Source organism: Propithecus coquereli, unplaced genomic scaffold (genome assembly GCF_000956105.1).
Source record: "Propithecus coquereli isolate 6110/MARCELLA unplaced genomic scaffold, Pcoq_1.0 Scaffold118, whole genome shotgun sequence".
NCBI classification, from domain to species: domain Eukaryota; kingdom Metazoa; phylum Chordata; class Mammalia; order Primates; family Indriidae; genus Propithecus; species Propithecus coquereli.
Window position 1 is genome coordinate 3,767,835 of NW_012135858.1, and position 17,172 is coordinate 3,785,006.

A 17,172-nucleotide genomic window follows, 5' to 3' on the forward strand; every position below is an offset into this window, starting at 1 on the left:
GTTTGACTTGTTTTTTGAAGTTTGCATAAATGGAATCATACTATCTTGTCTTTTTATACTCCTCGTGGTCTCTTTGATGAACAAAAATTCTTAATTTTAATATAGGTTAATTTATCCATTTTTCTTTTATGGGGAAACATTTTTTCCCTACCCAGATCATGAAGATAATCTCCTATTTTACCTTTTAGAAACCTACCTCATTTTACCTTTCACATGCAGATCTCCAATGAATCTATAATTAAATATTTTCCATATGGTTGTAAGGAAGGGGACTAAGGTTCATTTTTTCACTATAGTGACCCAATGTTCCCAGGACTGTTTATTGGGAAGCCATGCTTTTTTACTGCTTTGTAGTTGTTCTTGTAAATCAAGCATCTATGTATGAGAGATTATTTCTGATTTCTGTAATCTTCTACATGTCTACTTGTCTCTGTGCAAAGATCACAATGTCTCAGTTACTGCAGCTTTATAATAAGACTTGATATTGAGACAACAAAACCTTCCACCTTTTTCTTTTTTTTAGGAGTGAGTTGCCTACCTTTGATCATTTGCATCTACATACAAATTTTAGAATCAGCTTTTCAAAACAAGTGTTTCAAAAAATATGAACAAATAAGAAAATTATGTTGGAATTTTATTTAGCATTGTATTGAATCAACATGAGAAGTATTGTTATCTTTAAAATATTGTCTTCCAAACTATGAACGTGGAAGATTCATGGTTTGGAATCACTTATCAAGGTCTGTATTACTTGCTACACAAATCACCTTCAGAAATGCAAATACCATAGGACACTTTTTTTCCATTTACTCCCCTCCCCACTTATGCTGTTGTGTGTTTAAATTCTATATACATTACAAATCATACCAGCCATCATTATTATTGTTTTAGATAGTTAATATTTACTCTGATATATTTAGGTATTTATCATTTACATTCTTTTCGATATCTCTCAGGTTTGGGATAATTTTCCTCCTGCCAAAAAAAAATCTTTAGTATTTACTTTAATGCAGGCTTGTAGGTGAATTTTTAAAACTTTTTTTTGTTTGTCTGAAAAACATCTTTATTTTACCTTAATTCTTGAAGGATAATTTATTGGCTATAGAATTCTACATCAGCATTTTTTGGGGTGTTGTGCTTAGTTTTTATTCAGACTTTAAAGATGTTGTTTCATATTCTTCAAGTTTATAGTGTTTCTATTGAGTAGTCAGCTGTCAACCAAATTTTTGCTCTTTAAAAGCTTCTGTTTTTTGCTTCTTTTAAGACTTTATCATTGTTTTTTGGGTTTTAGCAGCTTTACTTTACTCTGTCTAGATACAGATTTATTTTCATTTTGAAGTTTTACAGGTTTCTTAATGTTTTCCATCAGTATTAGAAAGTTTACAGCCATTATTTCTTCAATGTTGCTTTTATTCTATTCTCTCTCCTTATCTTATGGGACTCCAATACATTTATATTAGATCTTCTCACTACATCGCTATGTCTCATATACCCACTATTTTGTCTTCTATTCTTTTACCTTTTTACCTCTCCATGCTTCATTCTGGATTTATTTTTCTCTCTAACTTCTAGTTTACTAATTCTTCAACTGGGTAAAATCTGCTGTTAACCCCATTCATTTAGTTCTTATTTTTTGTTATTATATTTTTAGTATAACAATTACAATTAGGTTCTCTCTTATAGTTACCAGATCTTTGTTGAAATTTTTGTCTTTTATATCTCTTAATATAATAAGCATACTTGTTTTAAAGTCTATTTCTGATGATTCCAATATCTGGAGTGTCTGTGGTTCTTTGTTCCTGTTTCTCTTTGTTGTTTCTGTTAGTATTAATATTTGCTCACTTAGGCTTGTCTCTTTTTCTGCCTGGTTACTTTGGTTTTGCTGCAGGTCATTGCATTAGCAAAATATTTTGTAGAAATAATTTGAGGCCTGACAGATATCATATTCAATCCTGCTAAGTCCTTCTGATTTCATCAATGAAATTTCTGAGATTGAGATGATTCAGTACCATGCTGTGGTCTTCTGTACAACCTGTCTACTTGTAACTTAGCATAATTCCTAGAGTCCTAATGTTCATAATTCCAGCTGTATGCAGAAGGCTTTCATCAGGGATCCCCAATGTGGCCTTAAAATCCAATCCCTATCTCATTAGCTTAGTGAGACATTTAAAAGTACCATAAAATCTTTTAAGGTCTTAGCTACTACCACTGAAATCAGAAAGTCCACTGAGGAGGAAAACAGCTCCAAAATGTTGGTTTCATTCAAAATGGGTGTCAGTTTTCTACCAGATTTTATCCCGGTAATTCTTTACTATTTTGTTCCTATTTTTTATCAGATATTTTTAAAATATTTTGCCCAAACTTGCCAGTAGTCCTTAGCAGGAGTGTTGGCTGAATTACTCGCCCTACTATTACCAGATTTTGAAGTCTCCCAATTTACACATCTTTTCATTATCTACAGGTACAACTAGAGACATTGTCAGCTGCTTTCTGAAATCAAGAGATTGGTTAATGATTTTCTCCAAAATAAGTATATAATTAACTTTAACAAAAAGGAACAATCTAATTCAGTTGGCTTTACAGTAGTGGTTTTATTCGAGTTCCATTGATTGCAATATTATAGATGAGAGTGTGTCGGGGGCATATGGTGAGCTAATGTTCTTTTACAGTATTGCAAGTCTTTATTAATCATAGTATTCACACTTAACTGTTTAAAGCTCATTTTCCCTACAATTAGTAGTTTTGATAGCAGAAATATGCCATGTATACAATGGCTATGGACCAGGTTTCTGCATGATTAATCAGATTCATTTTTCTGTCATATTTGTAAACCTTAGTGGTTATATAAGCAATATTACCAACTTCTCCTATAAAATGAAGCTACCAAAATATTTTATAAAAGTGTATCTTGGCAAAGCATTATTGAAGGTAGTAGGTGCTCAATAACTGTTTATGTTTCATTTTGTTTTTGTTTTTTTCTCATATAATTTCTTTCATTTTAAAATTTGTTTCATCTCAAATAAACCATGCTTTTGCATAAAACATGATAGAAGCTTCAGTGCTCACCAGAAATCATTGACCCTAAATTCTAAGATCAGTTTGTTGGAGTCACGAAAGCAATCTTTTTTGAATCCTGGAACATATAGACATAGAAATAACTATTGTCTGTTAATAGACAGGGGCCATTCTGCCTGGGCAAGGCCTAAATTGGGGTCATATGTAACACATACAAACTGTGATTTTTATATAATGATATTGATGATGATGGCTAAAGGGAAATAAATATCACCATAGCACCAAAGCACAGACACAGGTTATTATTTTAAACCAGGCAATCAGCAACACTCATAATGTATTATTTTCAGAATGCAGTATTAGTAACATGAGAGTCATCCTAATCAAATCATAAATATTCAGAGGCATTTAAAATCTAGTTTGTGGATTCCTTGAGCACATTCAACTCCTGATTCCCCTCTCTCTGCTGCTTGTTTAGTGGTTAGAAGCTAAGAAGAGCAGGAGGAATGAAAGGAAATGAAATTCATACCTTCTAATTTTGCTTAAGGCAATTCTATTTTCAGAAAAATCAGGATGGAGGTGGGCAGGGATAACAAAATCAGTAAATGAGTTTGGAAGACTGTGGAATTCAGTGATGTTCTTCCTGTCCCCCACAAGGATAACGAATCACAATTAAGTCATAAGTTAAACTTGCCTTTGGGTCCAGGCATCCCTGACTTACAAACCAAATACCAGGGGACTACAAAAATTTCATGGAATTAAAAAATAAAAAATATAGACTTGACTTCTCAACATAAGCTCCATCAAGTTCAAAACACTTTTGTAAGCAATGATATCAGCCATTTAGTCCATCCCTAAAGAACTGAGGGTCCTGGGAATTTCACCCAGTCAATATTATCTTTTTTATATTATTAACGGAAGAAAAATGGAAAAAATATTTTAAAATTAAGAAAGAAAAAAAGAAGTCAGAAGAAGCCAAATCAGGACTGTAAGGCAGATGCCTAATAATTTCCCATTGAAACTCTCACAAAATTGCCCTTGTTTATGAGAGGAATGGGGAGGAGTATTGTCATGGTGGAGAAGGACTCTCTGGTAAAGTTTTCCCAGGTGTTTTTATGCTAAAGCTTTGACAAACTTTCTCAAGAACTCTCATAATGAGATGTTATCATTCTTTGGCCCTCCAGAAAGTCAGCAAGTAAAATGCCTTGAGCATCCCAAAAACTATTGCCGTGACCTTTGCTCTTGACCAGTCCACTTCTGCTTGGACTGGACCACTGCCATCTCTTGGTGGCCATTGCTTTGCTTGTGGTTTGTCTTCAAGATCCTACTGGTAAAGCTATGTTTCATCTCCTATTAAAACTCTTCAAAGAAATGCTTCAAGATCTTGATTCTACATTTTTAAAATTTCTGTTGAAAGTTCTTCTCTTGTCTGCAGTTGATCTGGGCCCAACCATTTTGGCACCTGTAGAGTGGAAAGTTTGCTCAACTTTAAAGTTTCAGTCAGAGTTATGTGAGCTGAACCAACTGAGAAGTCTATGATGTTGGCTATTATTTATGCTGTTAATTGTTGGTCTTCTTCGATTAGGGCACACACAAGATGAATTCTTTCCTTGTAAATTGATGTGGATGGTCCGTCATTGCAGGCTTCATCTTCAACATCATCACATCCTTTCTTAGAAGAATGATCCATTTGTAAACTGCCAATTTCTTTGGGACCTTGTCCGCATAACTTTTTGTAAAGCATCGATATTTCACCGTTCTTCCACCCAAGCTTCACCATAAATTTGATGTTTGTTTTTCCTTCAATTTTAACAGAATTCATGTTGCTCTGCTGGGGCTCTTTCTGAAGTGATGTCTTACCTTTCTTGGTATCTCAGACTAAATCCTCTTCAGACATGTTATAACAAGATAGTATAAATTTATTTTGGTGCAAAAAAAATTTTTGAAATCTATGCATAGTTTTCTCATAGTACACATTTTCCATGAAATTTTTGAAGACCCTTTGTAAATATACATCATTTGAGGATTTTTCTTAATAAATCTAGTGTCCTCTCCGAGAAATACAATATAAATTATTACAGTTTGTCACACTCTTTTATACAATGGAGACTCGTAAGCATCTTATAAGCATCTACTACCTAAGGATTATGCCATTCCGAGCACCAACTACAAAAGAAAATACACAGGCAGGCAAGTCCATCCCATAACTGAGCATAACCCAGCTCCTGAAGGTGCCAGCAAAGGGAGTAGTATAAATATTATGTACTGCAAGCAAATTTTCTTATCTAAAAAAACTCTTTTGACTTAATATGTGCATGGAAATTTTGATGAAATTCACCTGAGCCCCATCAGCTTAAAATTAAGAGTAAGTCCTTACCTTATATTTATTGCCTGATAATATGCATAAATGCTTCAGCAAAATTCACACAGCAGGCAAACCATTGTAGTATCAGCTAAAAACACTCCCAGGCATATTTTTTTTTTCCCTTGGAAATTAGTGTTAAAATATTAATACACAACTTCTTAGAGAAACCACTTGTTGGTTATGCCTTCTTCCCCCCATAGTATCTTAATCTCAACTGTTGGAGGATGTGAGTCAAAAATTAAAAACAAATGTAGCCCTAAAAGTGTTTTAAAACTTAGCTTCTAATCTTTCATTTCTATGACTTAGAATTCGATATAGATGAAGATTTGGGTTCTAAATTTTCAAGAAAATTAACTAATTGGTTTTTATTTTAAAGCACCCATGAAATGTATACATAAGGATATATTAACATCTCATTATGAAAAACAATTTTTTAATCTTGATTCTTATTTGGGACATATCTGAGGCTCTTCCCAATCCTACCACGTGGTGAGCTCTACAAGCCACAGAGGTTGCTCTGGTTGCAGATTTTTGTTTCTTTGTGTGATTGTTTTTAAGTGTAGTAAATGGTCTGCTAATGCATTACACATCTATGGGGTGGTATGGCTTGGGAAGGAGAGGTCTCATCTATGGTTGTCATTACTGTTCCATTGTGGAACAGCTTTTGTCCCTGTCTTATCCTAGAGTATCTCCATACACAGTTCTAAGGGTCTTTGTGATCTTTCAAAAGACCCCTGATTATATTTATAATCGAATCAAGATACAAGAATGAAAAGTGGTTTCTCAGAAGTAGCATTACTTCTAGAGAACACTACTTCTAGGACTAGTTCTCTTCCTGTATATTACTATCACCATCTAACTCCAATATATTATGATAAAAAAACATATATCTTAATAAGTGTTCTGAGTAGAAAATTCTTCCCTCACAGTACAAATGCTGAAATATGCCTTTGTGCTTTTATGTTAGAATTCTTACTCCTTCATCTACTCTCAGAGTTAATAAGATGTTAAGAGGATTTCAGGAAAGCTGATATTTTTAAGCAATATTTTACTTCAAATGTGGCATCAAATATTCAGCTTCTTAGTTATTCATAGCTATTCATCTTATTGACTTACACATTTCAGATCATTTCAATATTTATTTTTAAAATGTTTCTCATAATAGGGAACACCGTGTGCCTTTCACAGATAGGCTAGGTAGCTGGGGGACAGGGTTAAGAGGAAGACTTTCTTTTTCTTTTTTCTTTCTTTTTTGGAGACAGGGCTTTGCTCTGTTGCCCAGGCTACAGTGCAATGGTGTGATCATAGCTCACTATAACCTCGAACTCTTAGGCTCAAGCAATCCTCCCTTTTGAGTAGCTAGGACTATAGGCATGTGCCACCATGTCTGGCTAATTTATTTTTATTTTTATTTTTTGTAGAGATAGGGTCTTGCTATGTTGCCCAGGCCAGTCTCAAATTCTTGGCCTCAAGTAATCCTCCCACCTTGGCCTCCCAAGGTGCTGAGTGGGTGAGCCACCATGCCTGGCCCCATGAGGAAGACCTTCCTGTAGAAATTTTGTACTTTGGTATTTGAATCATATGTATATTATCTTCTTAAAAGAAATATTAAATGGTTTTTCAACCATTTAAAATGTGACACACTTTTCTTGATACAAATTGCATATGTGTTCTGATGGCACAAAACCATTTTCCAAGGGGAGGAGGTCACTGACAATGTAAAATTGTCAAGAGAATTCAGATCCATTTTCCCTCTTTTATAAACCTATAAATGTAGACCACAGAATTTGTTTCGGTGGCATCAAAATTAAAGATATTTTCACCACGTTAAATGTGTGGTTTGATTGGGAGATGAAAATTACTTTATGATCTTGAACCTAGAATCTCAAGAAGTTGTGGGGATTAGTGTGCATAATCCACAAGACAGAGATAAAAGGATTGAGGTACTCCCTCAGGACACATTCCTGAGAATCTCCAGTGTGCTCCTTGGCTTTCTGGTCTGCCACATATGGTCAATATTATCACCCCAGGGCCTGGAAGTCATAAAGGATAGAAACATACACAGGAAATGGCTGTAAAGGGATAGGCAAAAGTGGCTTATCAAAAGAAAATCAAATGCCCCTGTTCATTATAATCATTTAGGGAAGGAAAGGAGGTAAGAAAAATGAAAACTGGCTACTATAAGAGAGGTTTACCACAAGCCGACTGAAAATTCATGTGCATGTCTTAGTGAAGATGATTGGAGAAGATGTTTGTGAACTCCTGGTCCCCTCATGAAATAATTATCATATGCAAGTTTGTACAAGGAGCACATGTGTCCTTTTCTATCCGGGTTTTAGGCTTTTGGAAAGGAGATAAAATGACTTTTGTTTGGTAGACACTGGGTTAAGAGTATGCACTTGGGATCAAATCCTGGCTCCACCACTTATGCGGTGTATCATCTAGGGCAAGATAAGTAATCTCCCAGACCATCAGTTTACTCCTCTGTAAAATCAGGTAACAATAATAATAATATGCACCCCAGAGAGTACTTGAGGATTAAATGAATCAGTATTTGTAAAGCACTAAGAACAGTGATTGGCACAGAACAAGTGCTGGAACGATGTTCGTTAAAGAAAAATAAATGTGTGTATAATACACTAGTGGGCAATACAACTTGAGTTAACTCCATTCAATTAATCAATGTCCTTTTGCCTCTGAAAAGCATTAGTTGATGCCTTAAGACTCTAAACAAACACTCCTGGTTATTAGGCCACTGTCTTATTCACCCCTGCTCTCACCAGGAGAATTGTTTGCCTATCAAAACTTAGTTATGTTTATTCCCTAGTCTATTTATGACAGCTATTTTTGTTTTGTTATTACATAACTAAATCTTATAAGTAAACCTGTTAAATATGCATTCAAAAAGAGAGTTGTTTATATGAGAACTAGGTCAAAGGCTTCGAAGAAACTTGATAAAGAGGTTTTAAAAAAATGCCTTGAAGCTTTGTGCAGTGAAAGTATCATAGCCAAAGAGGTTTAGTCCAGGTGTGATTATTACTAATTGATACCCCACCATGACAACTTGAAATTTAGTCAATTTTAGTAATTTTTTTAAATTTTAAATTTTTGTAATCTTTTATCTTTGATTATTATTGTATATAATAGTTGCATATATTTATGGGGTACATGTGACATTTTGACACAGGCATACAGTGTGTAATAATCAAATCAGGGTAATTGGGGTATCTATCGCCTCAAGTATTAATATTTATCATTTCTTTGTGTTAGGAACATTCCAATTCCACTTTTTTAGTTATTTTAAAATTTACAATAACTTACTGTTGACTGTAGTCACTTATTGTGCTATTAAATACTAGACACAATGGAGTATTATTCAGCCATAAAAGAATGAAATCCTATCATTTGCACCAACATGGAGGGAACCTAAGGGCATTGGCAATTTTTGACAATCTCTATAGAGACTAAACAAAAAAATTGCCTTGGATTAGGTATAATATTTATGAAGCAATGAACAGATTAAGAAAAACTTATAGAAATCTGGACAGAGTTTTGCTGAAAATCGTTTTTCAAATGTCCTTAAGTTTTGGCTCCACTTAAGAGAAACTGAAACTGGAAATTATAGACAATGCATCATGGGTGTGGTTTGTGCAAGAAAGACAATGTACAATTCCAAGAGAATGGTCCATACTCAAGAGCAAGGCCTGGCTCTATAGCAAAAAGTTTGGCTAATTAATATGTATTTGTATATTTTAATTTAAAAGAAAACATATTTAATTATTATGGATCATTTTAAACTGTTGTTTGCATAAATAAAAATTTCAGTGCCAGGTAACTGGGTTTCTACCATACGTAAGACTGCTAGGCTTTGAAATAACTGCCTCGGGTTGAAGGCTAGGCACTGCTGCTTACTAGCTATGGGACCTTGGGAAAATAACTTATTTATTTTTTATACCTATGAGGTTATTGGGAGGACTAAACGCAGTACTACATCAAAAGAAAGCATTCTGCACAATGCCCGGCAGATGGTAAACACCGGCCACTGTTATTATTATGCTTTCCTGAATTCCACTCGTCACCTAACTGAGTGTCTTGCACATAGCTGTTACTAAATACACGTTCATTATTTTTAGAAAATTATAATTTATTCAGCAAATAATTATTGAGCATACTATTTTTTAAACATTAATATATGCTCAGAGCAGTCACGAATTAAGATATAATTCACTGACCCCTTTGAGAAGCTTTTACATTAGCCAGGTGTTAGATTAGGAACTGCAATGAATTTATCCGTTATTGATCTTGTCTTGTGGCCAAGCACTAAGTATAAAAAAAAATATGATATTGATGATGATAGATAAGGATCTAGCTGTTAGAGTTGCAGAGTTTTCGGAAGTATTCATCCTTTTGTTCAGTAAACATTTATTTATCAGGAAAATAGAGTCAAAGTAGGCAATAACAATATGTAAAGTAATAACTATGCAAAAACGAAATAAATCATGGGGGGGCATAGAAAAGGAAGAAAAATGACAGCAAACATATGTAAAAATGCAACATATTTCTAAATACTTCTGCCATGTTTTACTCATACATAAACCTGAAGAGCCTGCCCATAAAACTGCACAGGATGTCGAGTAGGATAAGCTCTTACAAGTTGATGAAAGTATGCACTGTGGGTATAAGCATGGATTTTAAGTAAGACCAAGATTGGAGACCTAACTCCGCCACTTATTAGCTGTTTGACACTGGGAAAGTTGCTAAATCTAATTGAAATTGTAAGCTGTGGAGAGCAGTGCCCGTCAGGGTAACACCTCAGAAGGTGACTGTTACTATGACAGGTAAGAATCAACACTATACTCAGGTTGCATGGCAGGAGCCAAAATGTGTCCCCCGACCACAGGCAGCACGAACACTTCTTGAAAATCCTTGTCGTAGACTTTCATGGAGTTTGTGCCTTGGCTCCGTGCCATGCTCCTGTGTTGACCCACTGAGTCAGCCTCCAACAGGACAACTGTTCCTTTTCATCTGTCCTGCGTTTTAGTCAAATGGCATCTGTGTGGTTTAAGTATGGTTCAAGAAGTTAAACTTGCTTAAAAACATCAACCCTGTATTTTCAAAGAAAGTCTTTTGATGTTTTTGTTGTTTACATATTTGCTCAGTTTTGTTCCATTTTGGGAATGTGAGGGGCCTCGATACTGGATTGTAGGTTTCTTTAGACTTTGCGTCTGTTGCTCCACAGAACATGCAAATTTTACACAGACCTTTCCGTAACATAGTCAACTCCTCTGAATACCTCCTACCTAATTATCCAGAATATTTGATGATTATTGAAAGTTTTTGAGCTAAAATTCTTTCTTTGTGAATTAGCTATTATATTCCAGCACCAACTTTAGATACCTTGTTCTACCAACAGAGTAGATGTCCAATAAATATTTGTTGATTGATTTATTTTGCTGAGTGATTGCACTCCAAGGCTTCATGCAATGTCCTTTATGCACAGCTGTGCAAACTCTATTGAGTGAAACTGAAGCCTGCCACATTCCAGAAGTAACAGGAATAAGTGAGCCAAGGACCTCATCTCCAACATATCGCCCACCAAACATCTGAACATCTTGCTGACATAAAAACAGCTTTAGGAGACTAAGAGCAGTATGACAAAAAACCAAAATCACTTTCTCAAAGGATTAAAAGAAAAGGAATAGTAAAAGTACCAAAATGTATGCTGTCTATTAATAAGTGGGGAGTAGAGAGATCATTTTCAAAATGCAAGTAGTAGTAGAATTAATAGAATTAAGTGCAATTTCAAAAAGTGCCCATGGTTTCAGCTTTACCAGTGTAACATCCCGAATCAACATGCTAGGAGGCTGATGTACTTAAATTAGATCCCTAGATATGCTTCTGAGTTTAACAAGCGACCTTATTCCTTTAGACAGACACACTGGGAGAAGAAGGAATTGTCCTGCAACAGCTAGTGTATGACAACTTTAACTATCTTTGCTCTCGTCTGTACAACATAGTCATTAACTGGAGGAAAACTGAAAATCACATCTCATCATATAATCTCTGATCATCCTTGCTTTACAAAATAATTTTGGAAAGTTAGCTTGTATGTTAGAATTCTCAGAAAATCAACTGTTTTTCATTTCTGACTTGGAGATGATTAGCTATGCAAATAAATCGATTGATTGTTTTTCCCACCTCCTCTCCATCCTAAGCACTTTCCAATTTAAGTCTACACTCATCTTTGACACTTATGTGTGGCAGAAAGGAACAAAAATGGAAGTTTCTGTGCTCTCTCTTGCCTAAACCCCAATAAGCGAGAAGAAGTGACAGAAGAAGGAACACAACTAAATTCATTGCTTGCTGAAATGCCATTTCCTGCAGAGGTTTTGGCATGGGGGCTCCCAAAATGCTGTCTCCTCCTCTGACCAAGTTCTAACTTTTTGACTGCTTCCGTCAATTAGTGCCCAGTCAAAATCTTCAGATTGCTCTGTCTCTTACCTAGAGCCAGAAAGAAGTTAACTTGCAGAATAAGGGGAAGGAGGAAAAGATGGAAAAGAGGGAAGTTGTTCTGAGTGCCATATTTTCACAGAAGTTGTACAGTGCAGGAGAATGAAGAGAGAAACTCCATTCTTTGTGCTTATCCAGAGACCTTGGCCTTCCTTTATGGAAATAGCAACCAGGATGATTTGGGGGGGTCTGGAAGGTGGCGTTGAGGAGGAACACACCTTTGCATTCAGAAAGAACTCCTCCTCCTATTCTCTTGAGCTCGACTCAGCACAAAGGCAGAAGCTGACATTCTGGGATTCAATTCACATTCTGTTCCTCCTCACCTTCCATGCAGCTTAATTCAGAGTGCACTCAACTCCCACATTCTTAAGGAAGCACAGAGGGTGTTTCGTTTTCATTTTTTTTTTTCAATTTATCCATTACTAATCTCCCTGTCCCACAGACCATACGAAAGCAGATCCGAGAACCAGGCATTTTAGTTAAGTAATTTAAAGACTTGAGTGGAAAATATTTCAGCTCTAAAACTAAGATTTAAAAATTTGCACATGTCTTCCATGGATGGTGACTGGAGTGCATGCACAGCTGAAATAGAAAAGATTCTTCCTTCAAAGATACATGCACACAAAGCATACACACACACACTTGCCCCGAAATGCAGTGGGGAACCTTTCCCCGTCTCTTATGCCCCTCTCCAAATTTGTGACTTTCTTACATGCTCTCCTTCCTAATCTTGCATGACTTTCACAGACCCTTAATGGGGCATGCTTGATGAACTAGGTTTCCTAATGCTACCCAGCTGGCAGCTCCCACGTGCTGTGGCTAAAGAGACTGTTACCCAGAGAATCGAGTAGAAATATGCTAAGGTGTCGTTGTGTTTGTGTTTTGAATGGAAATTCCCATACATGCCTTAATATCCTGAAGATAATTAATTAATTATGTTGAGACAATGCAAGCAATAGAAAAAGTAAAGTTTTTAATGTGCATTATATTATTTTAAAACATGGAGAAAGACAACTCTGTTGAAATAAGTCTGGAACACATCCTGTATGTCTGTCTCTTCCAATGAGGAGTTTGCAGAGAGGTAGTTAGAAACAAGAACAGAAGATACTCTTATAGGGATTGAAATGTCATTCATTAATTTATTCATCACACAATCATTCTTTTAACAGCTTTGGGTTTTGATACCTGTTGTATGTCAGGCATCAGATTCGTCAGGACCAGGACTAGGGTGAGCAGTGTGAGATACCACAGTGCAAAATTTAAACAGCTACCGGAAAAATAATTAGCTAAGTAATATTTTGATGTAATATTTAAAAATATATATATATAAATCTATGATGAACAAAATATAGAAATTTTAAATAAAGACAAGATAGGACAAGGCCAGAATTGGGTTGAGACAAATGAGATCAATTCATGCAAGTGCAAGGTTGGATCCTGTTTTCATCTAAAACATTGATATTTTGTTCAACATAAAATTTTTCTTCATTAATTTTTATTTTTAAAAATATTGCATCAAAATATTGTTTATCTTGATTACGGAGTTTCTGGTACCCCCTTCAGTTTTGCTCTCAAGGTTAGTGCCTCGATTATTTCACCCCCGTGTGGAGTCCATTCTGAATCACCTTTTCCTGAATTCTACTCCCCAGGATCAATGGTGACAAGAGAGTTTCTCCACCGTAAAGCATCACTGGTTATAGGAAATGTCACAGTGAAAAGGATAACACCTTCTGATTTTCGTTTTTAACAGCCTTTTTCTAAATTCCTCAGGCCAGATTTGACGGGAACAAAAGACTGTTTCTATAGTGAAGCAACTTCTCTGTCTTCAGTTGGAGAGGAAAGTTCTGCTTCAGACGTATGGTCTTATTATAACCTTAAATACACTCACATACTTCATAGCATGTGTCTTGATTTTGAGTTAGGAAAATGTTTGCCATACTCAGAACTTCTATTTCTTATACAAGGGACATTAAGACATGTGTTTTACAAACTTAAATCCTTCTACACTAAACGTGTGCTTTCCTTTAGGCTACCTGAGATGGACAGGAGCAGAATGGTGCTGATTAGTGTTCGGCACTCACCCTGCATTGGAACTCGTCCCCCTAGAGTTTCCACACCTCTGCATCCCAGATTCTACACACACCCTCCCCCTCCACCGGCCACGTCAACAACCATATAAACACTAGCACTCAATAACATACTCACTTCAAAATAGAGCTTTAAGATGAAGCTCTGCTGCTCAAAGTTGATGCCTTGATGATTACAACTGTAAAATGAAGGTATTAATGTTATAATAGATGAATTTCCAGGAACTGTCCATCTCTACCACTCCTTTTGTAATATAGAATCTCTCAGGTGTTCCAGATATTTATGGTTGTCTGTTCTCGCTATCTTCTTGCAAGAATTTTATCCTTTAAATGGAGCAAATTTTACATAGGTCTGACTAATCATAGCTGGGGAAGAGTCCTATAAAGTATGTGCTATTAACTGAGCGCATTATGTTCAAATAAGAGTTTTGCCTAGCAAATTAAGACTTCAAGTTTAAAAACTATTGCATTGATGTCAGAGAAAACTCCAGGAAGGCCAGGTAAGTGTATTGATCCAGATGCATATCGAGCCTCAGTGTCCTTGCTTCAATTTAAAAGGATAGAGAAACAACCCTGGCAAATAGCCCATTACTAAATATAGCCTTTGCATTTCCTCCTCTTTGCCTAATTGTTTTTGCTAATATGACCAAAGTAACAAAACTTACTGATAGAATTCCTCCCATTTCTAGCACTTGTGTTCCTATGATTCTGCAAAGCGTAATTGAAACTTCAAAATTAAAGTCACTTAATTTTAAGTCATTTAATTTGAGACTTAATCCCTTACTAAATTATTTTTGTCAAAATTGAAACCATCAGGGTATGCACTCTTACCCATGACTACTTAAATGCAGGCTTTTGTAAATAAGGAACAACACTTCCCAAGTGGTAAGTGGCTATTGCTTGCATACATGTAATGCAAACACATCATAAGGGCTTTGTTATTTGTCTCAGAAGAAAACATTTTCCTTTTCCTTCTAAGTAAAACAATAAGACATATGATGCCATATTAAAACTTAAATAGAATGGTAGCTGGTGGGGTATGATCTCTAGAGCTACCCATTTGGAAGCAGAAGATCCAGACACTCCATAATCAGCCCCAAGAGGAATGGCTCCAGGGACTTAGTGTTCTCAGAGCACAGCAGTGTATGGTCACTATACATTTCTAATTACTTAACTTGGGCTCTCCCACACCTATGAGGGGAAGATTGCCAAAGAGCAGAGAAATAGCGACCAGCCACGCATAAGAAAATCATTACATTCCTAAGTAGAGTGCAATTTCTGTTACACCTGGGTTATATGGCTGCAGAGGGAAACAAACACATGTACAGGTATTACCAGTGTCTAAAATGTGTTATCCTTTTAAACATTTATAAGAGCTCTTTACTTAAGAAAAAACTTGCTGCCATATTACCGTCCAAAGAGACGCTAATAATCTATAAAACCTGTCACATTAGATGCTGGGAACCGGAAGGTATGCTTGGTAATTTCCTGGAATTTACTTTTCCAAAAATCTCTTTAAGAAATAAACCTTCCCTAGGCTGATCTCCTTCCTCGCTCACTGGTGAAAGGATATTGAGTTAGGAAATACCGTTCTAGCTTGGCCAGGCAAGGTCTCAGACTTGTCTTTATTACCTGAAACCTAACAGCAGGTGACACCTTGTCTACTCATTTCAGTTGCATACAGTGGTGCTACTGAGTGATGACGTACAAAAGGACCCTCTCTCCCTTTCCCTTGGTGCTTTAATGGAAATAGCAAAATCCTGTAGGTAAAGGTATTAATTTTTAAATTTGATATCTTGACCATAAAAATAGAAACCATGCTATTAAAAGATATTAATGACTACAAACTAGTAGAACAATCAACATATCTACCTCCTAAATTGTCTGTCTGTGAGAGCTCTGCTGAAGCTCTTATTCTGAGATATTTTAATCAAAGGCCAACAATCTCTCCAGTTTAAGAATATAAGGTGATTAGAAGTCTTCTCATTTGACAAAGAAAAGTTAAGTATGAAGGGCACTTCCAGCTATTTATATGCCTTCTCCTCTTCTTAAGATTTGTATCAGACATCGATATTATTTCTCAGATGAAAAGAGTAGAATCTGATTTGCAAGTCCATTTTTACTGTGAGATTTCAGTCAAATAAATATATTCAAGCCTGTGTTATTGCCCATAAAATGAGTATAATAATATTTATCTCAGGGTTATCGTGAGTAGAAAGCCACAAGCATTGAATAAAAGTTAGTAACCATCTCTAATCTTTAATTTTTTCTTTGAACTGATGCTATAGTTTAAAGGTATATCGCATCATCTCAAAGAAAGGCAAAGGATATGTTAGTGAGCTTATCAGTCACAGTATAGTTAGGAAAACACAGACACTTTGAATATTTCAAATAGAAGCAAGTTTAATACAAGAGACCGGTTACAAAGATTTTGGTTGATTGGAAGAGTACAGGGAGAAAAGAGTCCAGAAATAAGCATTTGCTCTTGAGGTTGCCATCAACGCCATGGGAATTCATGGTCATCCGCCCTCCCACTACCATCTCTTGCTATTCCCAGATTTGTGGACACTGCTGGAGGTCACGGTGACCCACAGTCACCTGCAAGTTTTAGCTGCTGCCCCTGCTGGAGCCAGAAGCACAAACATGTCCTTCTTTTTTTGTCCTTGCAAACTCACTGAAATGCTTCCTCCTGGCAGAGCTTAATAGGAGCTAGCCAGCACGAGAGTTTGGGAATACAGTCTCCAGGCTGCCAGACCCTCAATACAGAGAAGACCAGGAAAGGAGAGGAGGGAATGGGCTGAACATCAGCAGACATTATCCAGAAGAATAAATAATCATGTTAGTGATCACTTGAACCCCAGGAAGCTGACAATAATTCTGGTTCAAAAGGATGAACTATGATTATTTCCCCTCCCTTCCCAAATCCCATGGAAATGTCACAAAAGATATAATGGAACTGCAAATAAGAAAGGAATCTGTGATGGTTAATGTTATGTGTCATCTTGACTGGGCCACACAGCACCCAGGTATTTGATTAGACGTTATTTTCTGTGTGTTTATTAGCACTTTGGGGGAGAGATCAACATTCAAATCAGTAGACTGAGTAAAGCAGATTGCCCTCCCTCATCTGGGTGGGCCTCATCCAATCTGTTGAAAGGCCAACTGGGACAGGTACGAAGAGAGAATTGACTCTCT